Genomic DNA, 18,637 nt, shown 5'->3' with positions numbered 1-18,637 from the left:
ATGAGATTAAAATCTCTTTTACAAGAGAGACCTATTCAAGGTAGCAGCCATACAATAAGACACATTTTAAATTACAACAAATACATATAAAAACAATATTTAAACATAATATCCTGTCAACAAAAACAATCACAAGACTCAATTACCAGTCTCTTTATGGTGCCTTTAAATTCACCAATAGGCACACATTTATCAAGTTTTAAATCTTTTTGCAAATTATTCCATGCCCAGGGTGCATAATACGAAAATGCAGTTTTCCCCAGTTCTGTACAAATTCGAGGTACGTTAAAAAGCAAACACTTGGAAGAGCATAGCTGGTAACTGCCAGAACTAAGACAAAGGAGGGTACAGAGATAAAATGAAGTTTACCTAGCATTGCTTTATAGATAAACATGTAACGGTGCTGTTTTCTACGTATAGTTAGTGATGTCCAACCCACTATCTATATATAAAATGCAATTATCAGTACGGAATTTTGTATTTGTAATAAAATGTAATGAAGCATGGTACACTGAATCAAGGCTCTTTAAGATGGAGGAGGCTGCATGCATGTATACTATATCACCATAATCAAGCACAGTTAGGAAGGTAGCTTCTACAAGTTTCTTTTTGGCATTAAAAGTAAAATTATATTTATTTCTAAAATAAAAGCCAAGCTTCACTTTGAGCTTCCTGATTAAATTAGCAATATGTACATTGAATAAAAGCTTATCATCAATCCAAATGCCTAAAGACTTGTAAGAGGATACCCTATCAATAATTTTACCATCAAATGTAAAAATACTAAGGTTATCAAGTTCTTGTGACTGAGCCTTTGAAAAAACTATAAACTTTGTTTTCTTAGAATTTAAAAATAATTTTAAGCTCATCAGAGCACCTTCCAATGACTGAGAAGCAGTCTGAAGCTCTTTGAACCCCTTTAGATCCATCAAGAAAATCTGTTTTGAGATCCTCCACATGAACATGCTGAGTCCGCTCTACCAAGCAATTTCTAAACCAGTTCAACATCCCTGGCCCGAAACCAACACTGCTAAGTTTATTTAGCAGCAATTTATGATCCACTAAATCAAATGCATTGGATAAATCCACAAATAAGGCTGTGCAGTGCTGTTTTTTATCCAGGGCACCAATAATGTCATTTATCACTACCGTAGAGGCAGTAATGGTACTATGGCCAGTTCTAAAACCAGATTGAAGGGAAGTTAATTTCAAATAAAAAACTGTTTTAACCGTACATTTACCTGGGATATACTACACAATATTTATAACCTTTATATGAGCTACTTTTTCTATTAAAATAAATTTGACTGAGTTCCTTCACTTTTGGGTCAGACTTGATCCTTGAAAAGTAAGTTTTTTTTTTTTTTGGAAAATCAGTGTAATACAGTTTTTATTTTGAATTTTGAGGAGATTTTATGAAAATACACACTATGTATACTATATGACCTATTTTTATATAAAAATAATTTATTTCATTTTGTTTCACAATTGATGCTTGAAATGTAAGTTTTTATTTTGTTTCTTTATTTTATTTTTTTAACAACATTTACAAATGTATTTGTAACAATATACATAAACACACATAATTTACATCAAGCCTGCAGTTTTTGATGATAAAGATCAGCACTCATGCAGACGTTTGTTGTGTTTTGATGTTTCACTCTGTTTCACTGCGTCACATGATCCTTCATCATTTCCTGCAGAGCTACAGTCACAGAAGCATCTTGATTTCCTGCTATCTTGAGACGCTTGACTCTGTCTGTGATTGGTTGGAGGAGCTGGTGGCGGCACTGAGCAGAGAGAAAGCGCTGTGACTCGACTCCAGGCTGCTCATGGAGCCCCTGATACAAACACACACACACACACACGCCTTTACAGAAAACATCCGGATGTCCAGATCATATTTTGAGAATGTGTGCTTTTTCAGTTAATGGTGTTTTAATGCTAAGCACTTTGTGGTGTAATGATACTGACCTGAAGTCAGTGGAGCGCAGCACCTCTGTGAAATACATGACTCTGCATTTGTGTGAGGAGACCTGCAGAGAGGCCAGAACATCATCTACACGCGGCCGACTGGAAGAAGTGCATGATGGGCTGCTGTAAAGACGCCACTGCAGGATGTAGAACCCAGGCCAGCGCGTCACATGAGATCCCTGAGGGGACAGATGTGGATCAGAGGAAGAGAATCAGAGCAGAAAGAAGTGTGTCTCATCTTCTGATCAGTGTGTTTTGTAGTGAAATATGAGCCATGTTGATGTTCTGACAGGTTTCATGAGACTCCGCACCTGTACGCTCTCTCCCTCTCGGCAGCTCAGGGCCGTCTCCACCATGCTGTAGTCTTGTCCCAGCATCCAGGATCTGTCGATCAGCTGGACGTTGTTTCCGGCGGGACAGGCGAGGTTGTGTGCGCTCAGACCGTCTCTTTTAATTGGCTGAGGAGCTCTTCTGGAGTGATAGATGTTGAAGATCACGTCTCCTTTACACACATCAAAGTCCCACGTAATGACAGACGATACTTCTGTAATCTCGATCAGCACCTGGACACAAATCAAGTGATTATTTCATAATTCATAACACACAGCGCTGAGCTCCATTCAGAGTTTAATTACAAACAGGATTCAAAGCTGTATCTCAAACTAGAAGTTACACGAGGAAGTAGAAGTAACAGGACTATATTAGTTAATTATCAAATAAAATAAATTCAATTAAATTAATAGTCTATTTGGACTATTGTAAATGCTGTGATATATGCTCAAAAACAGTTATTTCCTCCTCACACTGCTGATTTCACCATTAACCTGAACAGTTTATGTTGCTGTGTATGGTGTCATTGCAATCTTAACAACCTGCACACTTTGCTTATGTCTGCTGATACACTACTTTCTTTTTCTATTGGTCTCTGGAATTGCCAGTCTGCTGTAAACAAAGCTGATTTCATTACTTCTATTATTAGTCATTCAAAGCTTAATCTCATGGCCCTAACAGAGACCTGGATCAAACCAGAGGACACTGCTACACCTGCAGCACTCTCCAATAATTTCTCATTTTCCCACTCCCCCCGTTTGACTGGAAGAGGTGGAGGTACTGGTCTGCTCATCTCTAATGATTGGAATTTAATCCTTTACCATCTTTGGGTATTAACAGCTCCTTTGAATCTCATTCAGTTACTGTTACTTACCATCATAAAATACATTTTGTAGTTGTCTATCGACCCCCAGGACCACTAGGTAACTTTTTGGATGAATTAGATGTGCTGCTCTCAACCTTTCCTGAGGATGGTACTCCTGTAGTTATGCTTGGGGATTCCAACATCCATCTAGATAAACCTCTGTTTGCTGATTTCCATACTCTGCTTGCCTATTTTGATCTCAACCGAGTGTCAACTACTGCTACTCAACAATTAGGTAACTAACTGGACCTTATTTATACACGACACTGCTCTACTGATCATGTACTGGTTACTCCACTGCACACGTCGGATCACTTCCTCCTCACTCTTAACCTCAACATGGTCCCTGACACATCACTTACCCCTCCACATGTCATCTTTCGACGTAACCTACGTTCAATCTCATCCTCCCGGCTATCTGCATTGGTTTCATCTTCACTTGCTTCCCCTAAACATCTTTTGATGCTAACAGTGCTACTGATACTTTCTGCTCCACTCTTACATCTTGTTTAGACACTGTTTGCCCCTTATCTCCCAGGCCAGCCCGTAACACCCCTTCTGCCCCTTGGTTATCTGACGTTCTTCGCAAACACCGTTCTAAGCTTAGAGCTGCTGAAAGGGTTTGGCGCTAATCCAAAAATACTACTGACCTTAGTGTGTATCAGTCACGCCTCTCTTCCTTCTCTGCTAATGTCTCCACGGCTAAAAGGACATACTACCATAACAAAATTAACAATTTGTTTAACTCTCGCATGCTTTTTAAAACATTTGATCTGTCAGTTGCTTTTGACACCGTTAACTACCAGAACCTCCTGTCAACCCTACTGACAAAGGGCATCTCAGGAACCGCACTCCAGTGGTTTGAGTCTTACCTATCAGATACAGTAGGTCCTTTAAAGTATCTTGGAGAGGTGAGGTGTCCAAGTCGCAACATCTAACTACTGGGGTGCCTCAGGGCTCAGTTCATGGACCCATTCTCTTCTCTGTCTACATGGCATCATTAGGTTCTGTCACACAGAAACATGGCTTTTCATACCACTGCTATGCTGATGACATCCAACTCTACCTCTCATTCCATCCTGATGATCTGACGGTAGCTGCTCGCATCTCAGCTTGTCTAACAGACATTTCTTCCTGGATGATGGACCATCACCTTCAAATCAACCTTGCCAAGACAGAACTGCTTGTGGTTCTAGCAAATCCGTAATTTCATCACAATTTCAACATCAAGTTAGGCAAATCAACCATAACTCCTTAAAAAACAGCCAGAAACCTTGGAGTTCTTTCGAGTTCTAAGTTTCTCAGACCACATTGCTAAAACTGTCCAGTTTTGTAGATTTGCTTTATTCAACATCAAGAAGATCAAGCCCTTTCTTTCGGAACATGCTGCACAACTCCTTGTTCAAGCTCTTGTTCTGTCCAGGCTGGACTATTGCAATGCCCTCTTGGCAGTTCTTCCAGCCAGTTCTATCAAACCTTTACAATTAATACAGAATGTGGCACCAAGATTAATTTTTTATGAGCCAAAAAAGAATACACGTCACACCTCTGTTTATCTATTTGCACTGGCTTCCAATAGCTGCTCGCATAAAATTCAAGACATTAATGTTTGCATACAAAACTACCACTGGCTCTGCACCCCTTTACCTAAATTCATTACTTCAGACTTATGTGCCCTCTAGAAGCTTGCGTTCTGCAAGTGAATGTCGCTTGATTGTGCCATCCCAAAGAAACACAAAGTCACTTTTACAGACTTTTAATTTAAATGTTCCCTCCTGGAGGAATGACCTCCCCAACTCAATCCGAGCAGCTGAGTCCTTAGCCATCTTCAAGAATCGACTTAAAACCCATCTCTTCCATCTTTATTTGACCCTCTAGCTTATAGCACTCACTATTCTAATTCTATTCTAATTCTACATAAAAAAGACCTCTGACACTAGCTTGATCTATTCTTTTTCTATTCTATCTGTTTTCTTTTTATTTATTGTATTATTTAAAAGCCCTTGCTACGTGTACTGCGTTTAAGATAACTGAGACTTGTTATAACACTTATATATCATTGCTCTTTTAACAAAGGATCAGCATAAACCAGAATTAACCAGCATCAAAAATATCTACCCAGCATATGCTGTTTTTTATAACTGTCACCGTCCCACCTGTGGGGCACTTGGCACTCTTTTTGTTGTTGTCTTTTTCTCTATAAAATCTTTTAGTACTCATCATAAATCATATATCTTTGAAAGCTTAGAAGCCCAAGATTCATCCTGTGAAAACCATTTTGAAATCGGACATTGCGTTACCATGGAAATTGTACTTTAAAAAATCGAATGGCGGTCTCCTCCCCCTTAGTGGGCAGGGTCAAGTGTCATATTACAAAATGCATTACGGTCTTCTAGAATCAAAACATTTTATAATCTTGGCAACTAAGATATTATGGAAAGGTCTGAGTCTCAGGATTTCATATTTGGTGGTTATTTTGAGATAGCACTAAAATCCAAAGAGAAATCTAGAGAAAAATTAATAAAGCAAAACTCAAAGTAGTTTTGTTGACTTCCAGTGGCTGCTTGTGGTATGACGCCCTAAATAAAATCTTACAGGAACCCCAATTTTTTTTCATATCAACTTCAAATTTGTAACATAACTTATTTAGACACAAGGCTTTAATTTTATACCAATTTTAGAGTAAAACCTGTTATGTAAAATATTTATAATAAATAAAATAAAATAAAATTTATATAGCACATTTTATTTGCAGTGCATTTGAACTTCTATAACTTTTTGAAAAAAAATCAACTTTTGCCAAAATCTGCTAATTTTCTTCTTTAAAAAGAGATCAATCTTAGGTTTATATTCCAAAGTGTTCATAAATTTCAGCAAATTAAGTTTGGATAGTGCACTTTAATGCCCATTTAAAAAATGGGGGGTGACAGTTAAGGGGTTAACAGGGCTAGACTAACAGTATTTGACTTTCACGCTGCATGTGTTATTATGACCCACAGATGGCGCCAGTCATCAACATACAGTTTGTGTAATAAACTTCTCACAGCTGAAGTAAACAGCAGAAACTGTATATTGTTGAGTATCGTCTGTGGATGAGCTGTACCTCGTGTGGAGCTCCCTTCAACACACTCGCGCTCTTGTAGATGGTTTCACTCCACAGTTTAAGATCCTCGTTTTCCTGCTCCTCAGCCGTTCGATACAGAGACTTGGGAACCAGACCAGCCTCAGGAACATCACACTGAATTACACAAGAGAAACACAGTTAGATTAGAGTGACATCCGGTTGTTTTCATGCCTGTCTGAATATATACATGTGTCCTGTAAGTATATTCCTTTAAAATCTATAATTCAGTACTCTTTTTAAAAGTATACAACAGTGTTGTTTTTTCACAATTGTTTAAAATTAAATGAAATTAAATTCATGCATTTAGCAGACGCTTTTATCCAAAGCGACTTACAGTGCATTCAGGCTATCAATTTTTACCTATCACGTGTTCCCGGGGATGCGAACCCCCAACCTTGCACTTGACAGAGCAGTGCTCTACCAATTGAGCTACAGGGACACTAATACTAGTGAGTTTAACTGACTGAAATGCATTAGAGGAGTGTCTGTTTGACACAAACTTCTTATAATACACACACATAAAACAATATTTAAATATAATTATGCAAATAATTATTTGAGAATAACTTGCTGGTGTAAGAAGAGCGTGTAACGCGTCCGATCTCTTTTAAACAAATGATGCACAGATCTGCCTGACGCTCCAGCTCGGTGACCCCACTGTATCAGAAAGTGTCTCGACCGATCAGAGTTTAAACATGTCAGATCTCACCAGCAACAGACTCACCAGAGCGTCTCCTCCTAAGAAGTCAGGGATGAAGTCTCTGTTGATGTAGTCCACCAGACCTCCAGGCCCCTGGTAGTCATTCCCAGCATAGATGAGAAACTTCTTTCGTAGATGAATGGACTCACCTGAGCGGAGAACAGGGTGCAACAGAAATCAGCGGGTCGTTTTTCATTAGCACTGCTAACAAAGGCCCAGGCAAGCATGCCATTTACAGGAGCCTGGCAATTAAGAAAGACCCCACGCTAACATGACATTTAACTCTGAAGGGTTAGTGTGTGGACCGAACAATTAACAAACATTAAATAAAGACTGAGTATGTGCTTATCTCAGTCTTTCCCAATATCGTCAAGTATCTTTTAACATTCTTTCAATGTGCTAAGTGTGTCACAATGTGAAATCCTATGTTTGTGTGTGTTTACCAAAGTCCAGAGCACAGGAAACACTCTGGGTGCTCTCAGTATGAGGAGACGTCCCAGAGTCTCAGGGTAGTTGGCTCCTACAAGCTCTATCATCCTCAGCAAGGCTTTGATTCCTGGTCTCCACAGATGTCTCATATTTAACCCCTCCAGATCCACCAGACACGTCCAACAACTACACAACACAAACACAGAAGCAATCATTACTTATCAGGGTAGAGACATCACTTAAACACATAGTATGTGTGACCACCAAGAACCGATTCTTATTCACTTCAGTTCCATTTAGAAGTTTGATGAGTGGAGTTGGAATTGGAACCAAAGTCATAAAATTCATTTTGATCCCATTCTGTACAGACATGACTGGTTTGGACATGTATTCATAAGTACCTGATTGGTTTTCCAAATATTTTGGTGTTCTCTTCACAGTGTCTGAGACCTTCCTCGTTGATGGACAGCACCTGAAGGTTGGACCAAAGATGAAGGGGGTCAGTGAATATTGTCATGTCACCCTGAACTAAAACTTGCTAAGGCGTTTCAAACATAACAGTATGACTCTGTTAAGCTGCTTCAAAACTAAGTATATTGTGTAATGTGGAATTAGTCAAACTCTTACATGTCTCAGAAGGGTCTCTTCTCCCAGCACCCGCACTAAACCTTTGGTGTCCATTTGTCCAATTCGAAGGATATAAAGAGGACGTCCATCTACACAATACACACACAAGCAAGCACATAACCACACAGATTTCTGCGCCTTTAATATTAATACATCCTCATTGAAAACACCTCGCTCAGATGCATTTTTTTGATCACTTTCAAACTCTTTTTATTCAACATTTACATCCTGGATTATGAGGCTCTCCATTAGTTATGCATCACACAGCCATGTATAAAGTCAAAGTAAACATGTAGTTGAGACAGACCTTTGTCATGGTGGTGCCAGCCTCCTGTGTAGTAGTCCTGCAGGAGCTGTGGACACTGCCATGTGTCCAACAGGAAGTCTATCTGATGCTGCTTCCTCCATGTGAGCGTCTGGCACAAAGCCTCTTTGGCCTTTTCCAGATTAAAGTCCCGTGAACGCAGGAAACGCAGCACATGCTGGTCTTTAGGGATCTAAAAGATCTAAAAACGGCTGAGTAGATCTGCTGAAACAGTTCTACTCAGCCGTCATTGAGTCAGTCCTGTGTACTTCAATTACTGTCTGGTTTGGTTCAGCTACAAAATCAGATATCAGAAGACTACAGAGAACTGTTCGGACTGCTGAAAGGATTATTGGTGCTCCCCTGCCCACCCTCCAAGAACTGTACACATCCAGAGTGAGGAAAAGGACTCAGAAAATCACTCTGGATCCCTCACATCCAAGTCACCCCATCTTTGAACTTTTGCCATCTGGCCGGCGCCTCAGAGCCGCAAATACAAGAACAGCAAGGCACAAGAATAGTTTCTTCCCCCAGGCAATCTACCTCATGAACAGTTAAATGTTTCCCACTTAAACGTATGCTTATGCAAAAATGTGCAATATCCTTATTTATTTGTTACCCCTCCATCCTAGAACATTCCTGCATCTCACTCAATCCTATTCCATTATCATTTATAGCACAATTGTTTATACACTTATTTATTTGCCAATTTGTAATTCTCCTGTAATTTTTTTTTTTTTTTTGTCTGTGTGTTGTTGTCTCTGTTTACTGGAAGCTTATGTCACTAAAACAAATTCCTTGTATGCGCAAGCATACTTGGCAATAAAGCTCTTTCTGATTCTCTTTCTGATTCTAAAGTGATCATAAATCAGTCTAATATGCTGATTAGCAGCTCAAGAGGAACTTATTATTATCAGTTTTGAAAACTGCTATTTTATTTTACTGCTATTGCTATTTGAAGTACATTTATTTTTTTTCAGTATGCTTTCACATTTGTACACATAGTTGATATGGTATGTCCTCCTCACACTGCTGATTTAACCATTAACTCTTCACCTGAACAGTTTATGTTGCTGTATACAGTCTCATCAAAACAGAGGTAGACATCACATTTTCTCTGATATCATGTTTGGTTCAGGTGATATGACCCAAAATACATAATTTGTTTATGGCGGAATGTAAAATGGTCACCATGGCAACCACTAGACGTTTTTTAATTTATTTTATTTACCTTTATTTAACCAGGAAGTCTCAATGAGATTAAAATCTCTTTTACAAGAGAGACCTGGCCAAGGTAGCAGCCATACAATAAGACACATTTTAAATTACAACAAATACATATAAAAACAATATTTAAACATAATATCCTGTCAACAAAAACAATCACAAGACTCAATTACCAGTCTCTTTATGGTGCCTTTAAATTCACCAATAGGCACAAATTTATCAAGTTTTAAATCTTTTTGCAAATTATTCCATGCCCAGCGTGCATAATACGAAAATGCAGTTTTCCCCAGTTCTGTACAAATTCGAGGTACGTTAAAAAGCAAACACTTGGAAGAGCATAGCTGGTAACTGCCAGAACTAAGACAAAGGAGGGTACAGAGATAAAATGAAGTTTACCTAGCATTGCTTTATAGATAAACATGTAACGGTGCTGTTTTCTACGTATAGTTAGTGATGTCCAACCCACTATCTATATATAAAATGCAATTATCAGTACGGAATTTTGTATTTGTAATAAAATGTAATGAAGCATGGTACACTGAATCAAGGCTCTTTAAGATGGAGGAGGCTGCATGCATGTATACTATATCACCATAATCAAGCACAGTTAGGAAGGTAGCTTCTACAAGTTTCTTTTTGGCATTAAAAGTAAAATTATATTTATTTCTAAAATAAAAGCCAAGCTTCACTTTGAGCTTCCTGATTAAATTAGCAATATGTACATTGAATAAAAGCTTATCATCAATCCAAATGCCTAAACACTTGTAAGAGGATACCCTTTCAATAATTTTACCATCAAATGTAAAAATACTAAGGTTATCAAGTTCTTGTGACTGAGCCTTTGAGAAAACTATAAACTTTGTTTTCTTAGAATTTAAAAAATAATTTTAAGCTCATCAGAGCACCTTCCAATGACTGAGAAGCAGTCTGAAGCTCTTTGTGTTATTGATGGAGCAAGTGCATAAATAATAGTATCATCATCATACACATGTTTTTTGTGCTTGAATGTCCTTACCTAAATAATTTATATAAATAGAAAACTAAATAGGTCCCAAAATGGAACCCGGGGGAACCCCTTTAGATCCATCAAGAAAATCTGTTTTGAGATCCTCCACATGAACATGCTGAGTCCGCTCTACCAAGCAATTTCTAAACCAGTTCAACATCCCTGGCCCGAAACCAACACTGCTAAGTTTATTTAGCAGCAATTTATGATCCACTAAATCAAATGCATTGGATAAATCCACAAATAAGGCTGTGCAGTGCTGTTTTTTATCCAGGGCACCAATAATGTCATTTATCACTACCGTAGAGGCAGTAATGGTACTATGGCCAGTTCTAAAACCAGATTGAAAGGAGTTTAATTTCAAATAAAAAACTGTTTTAACCGTACATTTACCTGGGATATACTACACAATATTTATAACCTTTATATGAGCTACTTTTTCTATTAAAATAAATTTGACTGAGTTCCTTCACTTTTGGGTCAGACTTGATCCTTGAAAAGTAAGTTTTTTTTTTTTTTTGGAAAATCAGTGTAATACAGTTTTTATTTTGAATTTTGAGGAGATTTTATGAAAATACACACTATGTATACTATATGACCTATTTTTATATAAAAATAATTTATTTCATTTTGTTTCACAATTGATGCTTGAAATGTAAGTTTTTATTTTGTTTCTTTATTTTATTTTTTTTAACAACATTTACAAATGTATTTGTAACAATATACATAAACACACATAATTTACATCAAGCCTGCAGTTTTTGATGATAAAGATCAGCACTCATGCAGACGTTTGTTGTGTTTTGATGTTTCACTCTGTTTCACTGCGTCACATGATCCTTCATCATTTCCTGCAGAGCTACAGTCACAGAAGCATCTTGTTTTCCTGCTATCTTGAGACGCTTGACTCTGTCTGTGATTGGTTGGAGGAGCTGGTGGCGGCACTGAGCAGAGAGAAAGCGCTGTGACTCGACTCCAGGCTGCTCATGGAGCCCCTGATACAAACACACACACACACACACGCCTTTACAGAAAACATCCGGATGTCCAGATCATATTTTGAGAAGGTGTGCTTTTTCAGTTAATGGTGTTTTAATGCTAAGCACTTTGTGGTGTAATGATACTGACCTGAAGTCAGTGGAGCGCAGCACCTCTGTGAAATACATGACTCTGCATTTGTGTGAGGAGACCTGCAGAGAGGCCAGAACATCATCTACACGCGGCCGACTGGAAGAAGTGCATGATGGGCTGCTGTAAAGACGCCACTGCAGGATGTAGAACCCAGGCCAGCGCGTCACATGAGATCCCTGAGGGGACAGATGTGGATCAGAGGAAAAGAATCAGAGCAGAAAGAAGTGTGTCTCATCTTCTGATCAGTGTGTTTTGTAGTGAAATATGAGCCATGTTGATGTTCTGACAGGTTTCATGAGACTCCGCACCTGTACGCTCTCTCCCTCTCGGCAGCTCAGGGCCGTCTCCACCATGCTGTAGTCTTGTCCCAGCATCCAGGATCTGTCGATCAGCTGGACGTTGTTTCCGGCGGGACAGGCGAGGTTGTGTGCGCTCAGACCGTCTCTTTTAATTGGCTGAGGAGCTCTTCTGGAGTGATAGATGTTGAAGATCACGTCTCCTTTACACACATCAAAGTCCCACGTAATGACAGACGATACTTCTGTAATCTCGATCAGCACCTGGAAACAAATCAAGTGATTATTTCATAATTCATAACACACAGCGCTGAGCTCCATTCAGAGTTTAATTACAAACAGGATTCAAAGCTGTATCTCAAACTAGAAGTTACACGAGGAAGTAGAAGTAACAGGACTATATTAGTTAATTATCAAATAAAATAAATTCAATTAAATTAATAGTCTATTTGGACTATTGTAAATGCTGTGATATATGCTCAAAAACAGTTATTTCCTCCTCACACTGCTGATTTCACCATTAACCTGAACAGTTTATGTTGCTGTGTATGGTGTCATTGCAATCTTAACAACCTGCACACTTTGCTTATGTCCGCTGATACACTACTTTCTTTTTCTATTGGTCTCTGGAATTGCCAGTCTGCTGTAAACAAAGCTGATTTCATTACTTCTATTATTAGTCATTCAAAGCTTAATCTCATGGCCCTAACAGAGACCTGGATCAAACCAGAGGACACTGCTACACCTGCAGCACTCTCCAATAATTTCTCATTTTCCCACTCCCCCCGTTTGACTGGAAGAGGTGGAGGTACTGGTCTGCTCATCTCTAATGATTGGAATTTAATCCTTTACCATCTTTGGGTATTAACAGCTCCTTTGAATCTCATTCAGTTACTGTTACTTACCATCATAAAATACATTTTGTAGTTGTCTATCGACCCCCAGGACCACTAGGTAACTTTTTGGATGAATTAGATGTGCTGCTCTCAACCTTTCCTGAGGATGGTACTCCTGTAGTTATGCTTGGGGATTCCAACATCCACCTAGATAAACCTCTGTATGCTGATTTCCATACTCTGCTTGCCTATTTTGATCTCAACCGAGTGTCAACTACTGCTACTCAACAATTAGGTAACTAACTGGACCTTATTTATACACTGCTCTACTGATCATGTTCTGGTTACTCCACTGCACACCTCGGATCACTTCCTCCTCATTCTTAACCTCAACGTGGTCCCTGACACATCACTTACCCCTCCACATGTCATCTTTCGACGTAACCTACGTTCAATCTCATCCTCCCGGCTATCTGCATTGGTTTCATCTTCACTTGCTTCCCCTAAACATCTTTTGATGCTAACAGTGCTACTGATACTTTCTGCTCCACTCTTACATCTTGTTTAGACACTGTTTGCCCCTTATCTCCCAGGCCAGCCCGTAACACCCCTTCTGCCCCTTGGTTATCTGATGTTCTACGCGAACACAGTTCTAAGCTTAGAGCTGCTGAAAGGGTTTGGCGCTAATCCAAAAATACTACTGACCTTAGTGTGTATCAGTCACGCCTCTCTTCCTTCTCTGCTAATGTCTCCACGGCTAAAAGGACATACTACCATAACAAAATTAACAATTTGTTTAACTCTCGCATGCTTTTTAAAACATTTGATCTGTCAGTTGCTTTTGACACCGTTAACTACCAGAACCTCCTGTCAACCCTACTGACAAAGGGCATCTCAGGAACCGCACTCCAGTGGTTTGAGTCTTACCTATCAGATACAGTAGGTCCTTTAAAGTATCTTGGAGAGGTGAGGTGTCCAAGTCGCAACATCTAACTACTGGGGTGCCTCAGGGCTCAGTTCATGGACCCATTCTCTTCTCTGTCTACATGGCATCATTAGGTTCTGTCATTCAGAAACATGGCTTTTCATACCACTACTATACTGATGACACTCAACTCTACCTCTCATTCCATCCTGATGATCTGACGGTAGCTGCTCACATCTCAGCTTGTCTAACAGATATTTCTTACTGGATGATGGACCATCACCTTCAAATCAACCTTGCCAAGACAGAACTGCTTGTGGTTCTAGCAAATCCGTAATTTCATCACAATTTCAACATCAAGTTAGGCAAATCAACCATAACTCCTTCAAAAACAGCCAGAAACCTTGGAGTTCTTTCGAGTTCTAAGTTTCTCAGACCACATTGCTAAAACTGTCCAGTTCTGCAGATTTGCTTTATTCAACATCAAGAAGATCAGGCCCTTTCTTTCGGAACATGCTGCACAACTCCTTGTTCAAGCTCTTGTTCTGTCCAGGCTGGACTATTGCAATGCCCTCTTGGCAGTTCTTCCAGCCAGTTCTATCAAACCTTTACAATTAATACAGAATGTGGCACCAAGATTAATTTTTTATGAGCCAAAAAAGAATACACATCACACCTCTGTTTATCTATTTGCACTGGCTTCCAATAGCTGCTCGCATAAAATTCAAGACATTAATATTTGCATACAAAACTACCACTGGTTCTGCACCCCTTTACCTAAATTCATTACTTCAGACTTATGTGCCCTCTAGAAGCTTGCGTTCTGCAAGTGAATGTCGCTTGATTGTGCCATCCCAAAGAAACACAAAGTCACTTTTACAGACTTTTAATTTAAATGTTCCCTCCTGGAGGAATGACCTCCCCAACTCAATCCGAGCAGCTGAGTCCTTAGCCATCTTCAAGAATCGACTTAAAACCCATCTCTTCCATCTTTATTTGACCCTCTAGCTTATAGCACTCACTATTCTAATTCTATTCTAATTCTACATAAAAAAGACCTCTGACACTAGCTTGATCTATTCTTTTTCTATTCTATCTGTTTTCTTTTTATTTATTGTATTATTTAAAAGCCCTTGCTACGTGTACTGCGTTTAAGATAACTGAGACTTGTTATAACACTTATATATCATTGCTCTTTTAACAAAGGATCAGCATAAACCAGAATTAACCAGCATCAAAAATATCTACCCAGCATATGCTGTTTTTTATAACTGTCACCGTCCCACCTGTGGGGCACTTGGCACTCTTTTTGTTGTTGTCTTTTTCTCTATAAAATCTTTTAGTACTCATCATAAATCATATATCTTTGAAAGCTTAGAAGCCCAAGATTCATCCTGTGAAAACCATTTTGAAATCGGACATTGCGTTACCATGGAAATTGTACTTTAAAAAATCGAATGGCGGTCTCCTACCCCTTAGTGGGCAGGGTCAAGTGTCATATTACAAAATGCATTACGGTCTTCTAGAATCAAAACATTTTATAATCTTGGCAACTAAGATATTATGGAAAGGTCTGAGTCTCAGGATTTCATATTTGGTGGTTATTTTGAGATAGCACTAAAATCCAAAGAGAAATCTAGAGAAAAATTAATAAAGCAAAACTCAAAGTAGTTTTGTTGACTTCCAGTGGCTGCTTGTGGTATGACGCCCTAAATAAAATCTTACAGGAACCCCAATTTTTTTTCATATCAACTTCAAATTTGTAACATAACTTATTTAGACACAAGGCTTTAATTTTATACCAATTTTAGAGTAAAACCTGTTATGTAAAATATTTATAATAAATAAAATAAAATAAAATTTATATAGCACATTTTATTTGCAGTGCATTTGAACTTCTATAACTTTTTGAAAAAAAATCAACTTTTGCCAAAATCTGCTAATTTTCTTCTTTAAAAAGAGACCAATCTTAGGTTTATATTCCAAAGTGTTCATAAATTTCAGCAAATTAAGTTTGGATAGTGCACTTTAATGCCCATTTAAAAAATGGGGGGTGACAGTTAAGGGGTTAACAGGGCTAGACTAACAGTATTTGACTTTCACGCTGCATGTGTTATTATGACCCACAGATGGCGCCAGTCATCAACATACAGTTTGTGTAATAAACTTCTCACAGCTGAAGTAAACAGCAGAAACTGTATATTGTTGAGTATCGTCTGTGGATGAGCTGTACCTCGTGTGGAGCTCCCTTCAACACACTCGCGCTCTTGTAGATGGTTTCACTCCACAGTTTAAGATCCTCGTTTTCCTGCTCCTCAGCCGTTCGATACAGAGACTTGGGAACCAGACCAGCCTCAGGAACATCACACTGAATTACACAAGAGAAACACAGTTAGATTAGAGTGACATCCGGTTGTTTTCATGCCTGTCTGAATATATACATGTGTCCTGTAAGTATATTCCTTTAAAATCTATAATTCAGTACTCTTTTTAAAAGTATACAACAGTGTTGTTTTTTCACAAGTGTTTAAAATTAAATGAAATTAAATTAATGCATTTAGCAGACGCTTTTATCCAAAGCGACTTACAGTGCATTCAGGCTATCAATTTTTACCTATCACGTGTTCCCGGGGATGCGAACCCCCAACCTTGCACTTGACAGAGCAGTGCTCTACCAATTGAGCTACAGGGACACTAATACTAGTGAGTTTAACTGACTGAAATGCATTAGAGGAGTGTCTGTTTGACACAAACTTCTTATAATACACACACATAAAACAATATTTAAATATAATTATGCAAATAATTATTTGAGAATAACTTGCTGGTGTAAGAAGAGCGTGTAACGTGTCCGATCTCTTTTAAACAAATGATGCACAGATCTGCCTGACGCTCCAGCTCGGTGACCCCACTGTATCAGAAAGTGTCTCGACCGATCAGAGTTTAAACATGTCAGATCTCACCAGCAACAGACTCACCAGAGCGTCTCCTCCTAAGAAGTCAGGGATGAAGTCTCTGTTGATGTAGTCCACCAGACCTCCAGGCCCCTGGTAGTCATTCCCAGCATAGATGAGAAACTTCTTTCGTCGATGAATGGACTCACCTGAGCGGAGAACAGGGTGCAACAGAAATCAGCGGGTCGTTTTTCATTAGCACTGCTAACAAAGGCCCAGGCAAGCATGCCATTTACAGGAGCCTGGCAATTAAGAAAGACCCCACGCTAACATGACATTTAACTCTGAAGGGTTAGTGTGTGGACCGAACAATTAACAAACATTAAATAAAGACTGAGTATGTGCTTATCTCAGTCTTTCCCAATATTGTCAAGTATCTTTTAACATTCTTTCAATGTGCTAAGTGTGTCACAATGTGAAATCCTATGTTTGTGTGTGTTTACCAAAGTCCAGAGCACAGGAAACACTCTGGGTGCTCTCAGTATGAGGAGACGTCCCAGAGTCTCAGGGTAGTTGGCTCCTACAAGCTCTATCATCCTCAGCAAGGCTTTGATTCCTGGTCTCCACAGATGTCTCATATTTAACCCCTCCAGATCCACCAGACACGTCCAACAACTACACAACACAAACACAGAAGCAATCATTACTTATCAGGGTAGAGACATCACTTAAACACATAGTATGTGTGACCACCAAGAACTGATTCTTATTCACTTCAGTTCCATTTAGAAGTTTGATGAGTGGAGTTGGAATTGGAACCAAAGTCATAAAATTCATTTTGATCCCATTCTGTACAGACATGACTGGTTTGGACGTATATATATTATATATTAATAAGTTCCTGATTGGTTTTCCAAATATTTTGGTGTTCTCTTCACAGTGTCTGAGACCTTCCTCGTTGATGGACAGCACCTGAAGGTTGGACCAAAGATGAAGGGGGTCAGTGAATATTGTCATGTCACCCTGAACTAAAACTTGCTAAGGCGTTTCAAACATAACAGTATGACTCTGTTAAGCTGCTTCAAAACTAAGTATATTGTGTAATGTGGAATTAGTCAAACTCTTACATGTCTCAGAAGGGTCTCTTCTCCCAGCACCCGCACTAAACCTTTGGTGTCCATTTGTCCAAGTCGAAGGATATAAAGAGGACGTCCATCTACACAATACACACACAAGCAAGCACATAACCACACAGATTTCTGCGCCTTTAATATTAATACATCCTCATTGAAAACACCTCGCTCAGATGCATTTTTTTGATCACTTTCAAACTCTTTTTATTCAACATTTACATCCTGGATTATGAGGCTCTCCATTAGTTATGCATCACACAGCCATGTATAAAGTCAAAGTAAACATGTAGTTGAGACAGACCTTTGTCATGGTGGTGCCAGCCTCCTGTGTAGTAGTCCTGCAGGAGCTGTGGACACTGCCATGTGTCCAACAGGAAGTCTATCTGATGCTGCTTCCTCCATGTGAGCGTCTGGCACAAAGCCTCTTTGGCCTTTTCCAGATTAAAGTCCCGTGAACGCAGGAAACGCAGCACATGCTGGTCTTTAGGGATCTAAAATGATCATAAATCAGTCTAATATGCTGATTAGCAGCTCAAGAGGAACTTATTATTATCAGTTTTGAAAACTGCTATTTTATTTTACTGCTATTGCTATTTGAAGTACATTTATTTTTTTTTCAGTATGCTTTCACATTTGTACACATAGTTGATATGTTATTTCCTCCTCACACTGCTGATTTAACCATTAACTCTTCACCTGAACAGTTTATGTTGCTGTATATGGTCTCATCAAAACAGAGGTAGACATCACATTTTCTCTGATATCATGTTTGGTTCAGGTGATATGACCCAAAATACATAATTTGTTTATGGCGGAATGTAAAATGGTCACCATGG

General features: G+C 38.9%; 1 protein-coding gene and 2 pseudogenes across 3 annotated transcripts in view; 1 reads left to right on the top strand and 2 right to left on the bottom strand.

The window, feature by feature from the left end:
• The window catches only part of LOC132140709 (NACHT, LRR and PYD domains-containing protein 12-like), a 538,723-nt gene that overhangs the window by 66,177 nt on the left and 453,909 nt on the right, over positions 1-18,637 (top strand). The gene's annotated exons all lie outside the window — the stretch shown is intronic.
• LOC132129162 (SEC14-like protein 1) lies at positions 1,450-11,431 on the bottom strand (annotated as a pseudogene).
• On the bottom strand, positions 11,247-18,486 carry LOC132129086 (SEC14-like protein 1; annotated as a pseudogene).

This window comes from Carassius carassius, chromosome 1 (assembly GCF_963082965.1).
Source record: "Carassius carassius chromosome 1, fCarCar2.1, whole genome shotgun sequence".
Lineage (NCBI taxonomy): Eukaryota > Metazoa > Chordata > Actinopteri > Cypriniformes > Cyprinidae > Carassius > Carassius carassius.
This window is presented reverse-complemented; position numbering and strand designations above follow the sequence as displayed.